At 42.7% G+C, this 6,061-nt stretch overlaps 2 protein-coding genes across 6 annotated transcripts in view; one reads left to right on the top strand and one right to left on the bottom strand.

Annotated features, from left to right (window-relative positions):
• The window catches only part of LOC104965314 (protein kinase C beta type-like), a 469,227-nt gene that overhangs the window by 129,800 nt on the left and 333,366 nt on the right, over nt 1-6,061 (bottom strand). The gene's annotated exons all lie outside the window — the stretch shown is intronic.
• Nucleotides 1-6,061, top strand: part of lmo3 (LIM domain only 3) — a 224,206-nt gene that overhangs the window by 6,673 nt on the left and 211,472 nt on the right. The gene's annotated exons all lie outside the window — the stretch shown is intronic.

The following is a 6,061-nucleotide window of genomic DNA, read 5'->3' as shown; positions in this document are numbered from 1 at the left end:
GTGCCTTGGCAGTCTCAGTTAAGATTCACCCTGTAATAGATGTAAAACATGTGAGGGAGCATTACTAACCTGACTCAGATGGTTTGTTTCACCAAACCATCTAGGAGAGCTCCATTGGAAGCCATTTGGAAAGGGCAGGCACTTTCAAAAATACTTGGCAGGTGATTGGATCAATCTGTCTATCACCTTCTATCATGGGCCACTTCTGATTGGTTAACAATGACTGGTACATGTGGAGCACAGCACTTCTGATTGGTGTGGATGACTGACACACAAGAAGGAAAAAAGAAAAAGAAATCGCAGGCTTTGCGATTTGATAATTGCATCATTTCAATTTAAAATCGATTAATCGTTCAGCCCTAATATACATGTAGAATGTAGGTTTGTTTTTATAAAAACAACCTCAAAATATTGCAGCTTGTTAAGTTTTTAGTGAAACTCAAAGCAACTATAAGCCTCTAAACTATAGCATCTATCAGCAAGCAAAGTATGTGAATAAGAGGTGAAATAATTTGAATCAACCTGTTTAATTTAGCACTTATTTCTCAAGAATTATGAAAGGAATAATCTCTCATGTTGACAGATTATTTTTGACAAATTTTAAGAATAGAAAGGCCTATCAGTTTTTAACTGGGTTAAGAAGGAGATGTATTTTGTTGTCAGTCAGTATAAGATCATTTTCCTCTCCATGTAGCACTGACACCTGCTGAGAGTAAAACAGCCGCTGGCTTTAAAGTTGTTTACATAAGAACTTGTAGTTTATGGAGGTTTGACACATGTAACGCTTTGTAGAGACATGGCTTCACATTAAATCATCTTTGGTTTTAGCTTCATTTGGATAGGAACCTGATTTCTGATAGACAAGAATATATCATTTTGAACAGATATATATTTAAAAAACATGTGACTGGTTGTAGGGTTGTTTCTGTTAAAACATAATTTGAGATTTTGTCCCACCAGCATACATCTGTCTGACGTTTTGAAACAAATATAAATGACAGGACCATTGCACACAAAGGAAAAAATCTGCATTTTAGTTTATTTATGTTAAATAAAAAAGTGTCAAGAACATGATTAGGTCAGAGGTCATTGGCCCCTTTTCATCCCAAGTGCGTAAATAACTTCCAATGTTTTCTGCTGTTTAGTTCACTGTAATGTAACTGTGCAGAGAAGTGTCAGAGTGAATCTACCAGGCAGGAAGACACCTTTTTTTCCACTACAGTTGGGTTGCAGATTGTGATCAGTTTCTCAGTTTCTACAGGCTTCACGTGTAGGTGGCTACTTTAAATGTCTAAACCAGGCTTGTTGAATTGTTGGCATAATCTTCAGGCAGCACCACATCTGGTGGTCAGTCCAATGTGAGACAATAACACACAGACATACTGCTTTAATGTATTTTTTGTTCTACACACGCATACCAAATATGTACATCCACCAATGGTTGAGATGTTCATTTATTACCAAGAACACACACGTGTATATGTATTTTTACCAAATCAAATCAAATCAAATCAAGTTTTATTTATATAGCACATTTATAAACGATTTTTGGAAGAGCCAAAGTACTGTACATATAATAAAAATAGCCTACAGTATAGAGACACTTTGCAGCTAATGCAATAGCACAGATTGTTCAGAATATCAGTATGAGAAAAAACGACACCCTCTATCCTTAGACACTCACATCGTACAAGGAAAAACTTCCGGAGAAAACCCACAGTTTCACACATACACCATACTGATGGCCCAAAAGAAGATTAATCTNGAGGGAAAAAGGGTTGCGTCGCATCGTCCGTTACCCTGAATGGGTCGGGGTAGGGACATAAAGAAGTGTCGAGACGTCGAGCGCCTAAGTTTTGATGTTCGCCGCAAGGGTCGAGCTCGGTCGTCGAAGGTCCGGGCGTTGGAGCGGCGAGGCTGCGACCCCTCCTTTTTTCCTTCGCCCCGGGGTTACTTGGAGGAGCCGAGCCGAGATTCGAAGTGGTAATGCCCTTCGTCGGGCGGGGGGCCCATTACCGAGCTAGTTGGTGGGGAACGGTAGGACCGTGAAGTCGTTTGTTAACTGCGTGCGGGAAGTCCGGCCCGGGAAAGCTCCTCCTTGTTGTGGCGTAAGTCCATGAGAGTTTACGCCGCGAGGCCGGGAAGTGCAAATTGCCTGGCAATGTAGGAGCGACGTTTTCCGAAGTGGTGTAGAGGACGCGGAGTGGAGATACATTGGTTGTTCCGCAGTCCGTCCGGCCGTTCTTCCGTCCAAACGTTGTTTAAGTGACTCTTTAAAGGCCCATGTATACATACGATAGAAATCAAGGGTTCAGTCCCCATTTCACATTAGAATAGACATTCCATATCAATCCAGGAAGGTGAAGAAGGCGTATGCGTATTTTTTTTAATTAAATATTATATATAAATTTTTTATTTTTAATATTATTACATATTAATTATTATAAAACGTCTTACGGACGCGCAGTCTTCTCCAGAAACGAGGTATGTTATCCAGTCATAGTGTCCCCCACGTCGGAGTGGGGGTAAGGGTAAAAGGAAGAGAGAGGGACGAGTAAGGGGCACGTTGGAACGAACAAAGGGTCAATCTGGAGCGCGGAGTACATTTCATTCACGTCGTGAATGATAGTATAGTGAAGTGCCTATATTTTTTTTTTGTTGGAATTCCTGCACGGTGCGTGTGCCACTGCTGCAGGTGAGCTGCTGCGGGATACCGAGCGGCAGCTTGAGGAAGTCGATGCGATCTAAGGCAGCGTGTCGGGCCCGGATCAAAATCCTGCTGTAAGCTGGTCGTAGTCTCAATACTCTGAATTGTACATCTTGAGAATTTAAGAGGTTAGTTTGTCAATTTGCCGTCTGTGTGTTGCGCCAATTCACCTGGAATGTGAGCTGTCAGAGGGGAGAGCATATTTAAAAGGTTTAGCGGAGCGCTATGATAGGCTTGTGAGAATAGAGCGAAGTGATTGGTTAAGCTGGGGAGTGATGCCCCCGATCACTTATTGAGAGGAGAGAGAGTAGTAACATGGAAATAGTGAATGAATGAGTAAAGGCCCAGATACACCGGCCAGTCACCTGAGAAGTCGCCGACGCCGACACCGACTGTTGCATCGCCGGACTCTCCTGCGTATTTGCCGACTTCGCGCACTGGAACACACCGCAAATCCGACCCAAGAAGCACGTACGAACTGCGCATGCGTGAGTGGCAATAACTCTGCTTACCAGCAGGCGGCGGTAGTGTGTATTCATCATTCAAAAGAGGCAACAACCAGAAGACAGACTGAGTGATAACCGAGAGAAGAAGAACAGACTGCGTGACATAAACAAACAACAAATAGAGTGTTCCATTTCCACTCTACAGCGAGAAGCTCGCGGGGCTTTCCCCAACCTGTGTCGAGAGCTGGAGTTCAATGGAATCTCACATTCTTAATAGTTTGTTTGGGTCCCTCACTTCCGTTTCGCTTCCCTTTGGCCGACTGCCCACCGATTCAACATGTAGAATCGGTGGGTTTTCGGCCGAAAAGGTGTGGGCACGGATGAAAATACACAACGGTGCGAGACACACCAATCTGAGTAGAACCATCGACGGCCAAAATCCCCTTGGTGCGTAACACAAGCTAGCAGCATAACATTAGATATGGAAATCACTTTCTGCTGGTTGGGCCAGATTGTAATATCTCAATAACTCATTGTCATTGCATTGACATGACTTTTTGTGCAGAGCTCTCTGATAGGACATTTCCATCAGCTCGGAAATGTAAAATGGCACAACATTGGTTTGGTTCTGATAATATTAAGAATATCCTTTCGGTTTCTTAATTGTTGCTTCTCAATCTAAATGATTTGAAGAATAATGGGTTATTCAAAAAAGTAAAAACTCTTGCCACACTGAGTGCCTCCTAAACTTGTGCCTTTGTCTGAATGTGCATGCAGAGTTAACATCCAAAAAAAACATTGGTTTGATACTTCCTCTCAGTGATCGTCACTGTGTTGACGCTCTGATACCTCGGCACTCTTCTTACTAAGATGTACAGTTGTTCCTCAGGGGTGCATCTGCCCTTTAAAACCCTGTCACACAGCGATCCCTCTGCCTCCAGGATCCAGCGGACGATAAAAAAAACGCACCGTAGAAAGATGCTAGGGACGGTGCTCTGAGGTGTCAGGAGGTCTCTGAGGTGCCATCATGCTTTGATCACACTCGAGCTGTGAGAGGAACCTCGCTGTGACCTCAGAGCGTCCAGCCAGGATACACAGACACAGCTGTTGTCCTCTCATTTCCCAAAAGAGACGCCACCTTCTCTCGATGACATTAAAGATGCTATCCACGCAGGAAGCATCCTCCAGCCTCCAGCCTCCTTCCCCTGAGCAGTTGATTAGTACCTAAGAACTGCAGCTACTGACAGCGGGGAAAAGTAACTAAATAGATTTACTCAAGTACTGTTCTTAAATAAAATGTACTTTACTTGAGGATTTTGATTATTTGCTACTGTGCACTTCTACCCCACTACAATTCAGAGGTAAATGGTGTACATGTCTTCCTCGCTGTCCTCCTCAGTGTCTCCCTCACTGTCCTGTTCCTGTATTTATGCTTCTTGCATGGTAGATGATGAAGGTCCTGCAGATGCACCTCCCTTTCCCCGTTTAAGCCTCCAATTTGCTTTCTCCAAAACTTGTTGCCAAAACTTTGAAGTCCTTGCATTTCCTGAGGCCAAGTTGAAGGATCAAATACGAAGAAATTATCACATGACTTGCAGTCATATCTGATTTCAGATGTGGGAAGTAACTAAGTACACTTATTCAAGTACTGTACTCAAAGGTGGGGTATGTCATTTTGGAGAAACCAGCTCGAGTGCGCGAGAATTTTAGAGTACGCAGCGGAAAAAAATCTGCCTCTTCCTTCAGACTTCCTTACAGAGCCCCTCCTCCAACACACACGAACGGGCACATGACCAATGAGGGCACGAGATAAGTTTGTGCACAGATGGAAGGCTGACAGGCAGGTAGGCCATCCAGTTGTTTTAGCCGGGCCGGCTCAGATGATTGGTCGTGCTTTTTACAGTACCACGGCTTCCACTGATGATATTTTTTAATGTATTTATTGTCAAAGCATTTAATGTATTCATTGCTATCGGGATGTTAAGAGCATTCCATGGAATATAACAAAAAATGTTTCTGAAGTGAATTACCTACCCCACCTTTAAGTAACATTTTGAGATACTTTTTTGCTACTTTGTACTTCTCCTCCACTACATGTATTTAATACCTTTAGTTACTTTACAAATGTGGATGAATGATGTGAAATATAATCAAGTGTTGAATCAGACTTTAGTTCCACCTGGAGTAAATCCACAAGCTACCCTGCAGTATACAAAGTCATTCAAACTAGCTGCACCTTTACCAGCTTTGAGAACACTTTCATGATCAATCATTATAAAATATATCATATGTTATTCTGAAATGGACCAATCTGCACAATGACTACTTTTACTGTCGCTACTTTAACTATATTTTGATGATCATACTTTTCTACTTTTCCTTGAGTAACATTATGAATTCCTACACAAGAGCTGAATACTTCTTCCACCTCTGTCTGATTTCAAACTCTTCCATTAACACCCTAAGTTTGCACCTGTGTGTTTTGCTCCACCTTGTTGTAAATAAAACTGCAGCAGCTTGACCACAGCGCGCGAACGTTGTGATCAGCTGATTTGGCGCAGTTCTCCAGTGTGTGCACGGGGCACAGAGTGTGCACAGGGGAGTCTCCCTCAGTAGCCATTTGACATAGTTTTGGTACAATTCTGTTGTTCATACCAGGGTATATGCAGGAATCCTGAGGTCAAATTTAATACCTTTTAAGACCTTTTTTAAGACCCTTTCCATACATTTTAAGACCTCATCGCAACTTTGAGTTCTAACCGCTTACATTGGCTACACACTTTACCTCAGATTTACTATATTCGATCCTCGGTAAGACGTAGCAGCAACTAAACAGAGTGGCAGACAGACTACTGAAGCCTCCTCTCCACATGACACGTTCACGCTCCTCTAGTGAAGGTCAGTTTAA

The sequence above is a fragment of the Notothenia coriiceps genome, unplaced genomic scaffold, assembly GCF_000735185.1.
Source record: "Notothenia coriiceps isolate Sejong01 unplaced genomic scaffold, NC01 NC01_scaffold00037244, whole genome shotgun sequence".
In the NCBI taxonomy this organism is placed as follows: Eukaryota; Metazoa; Chordata; class Actinopteri; order Perciformes; family Nototheniidae; genus Notothenia; species Notothenia coriiceps.
Note: the sequence above shows the minus strand (reverse complement) of the source record. Positions and strands in the feature narration are given on the sequence as shown.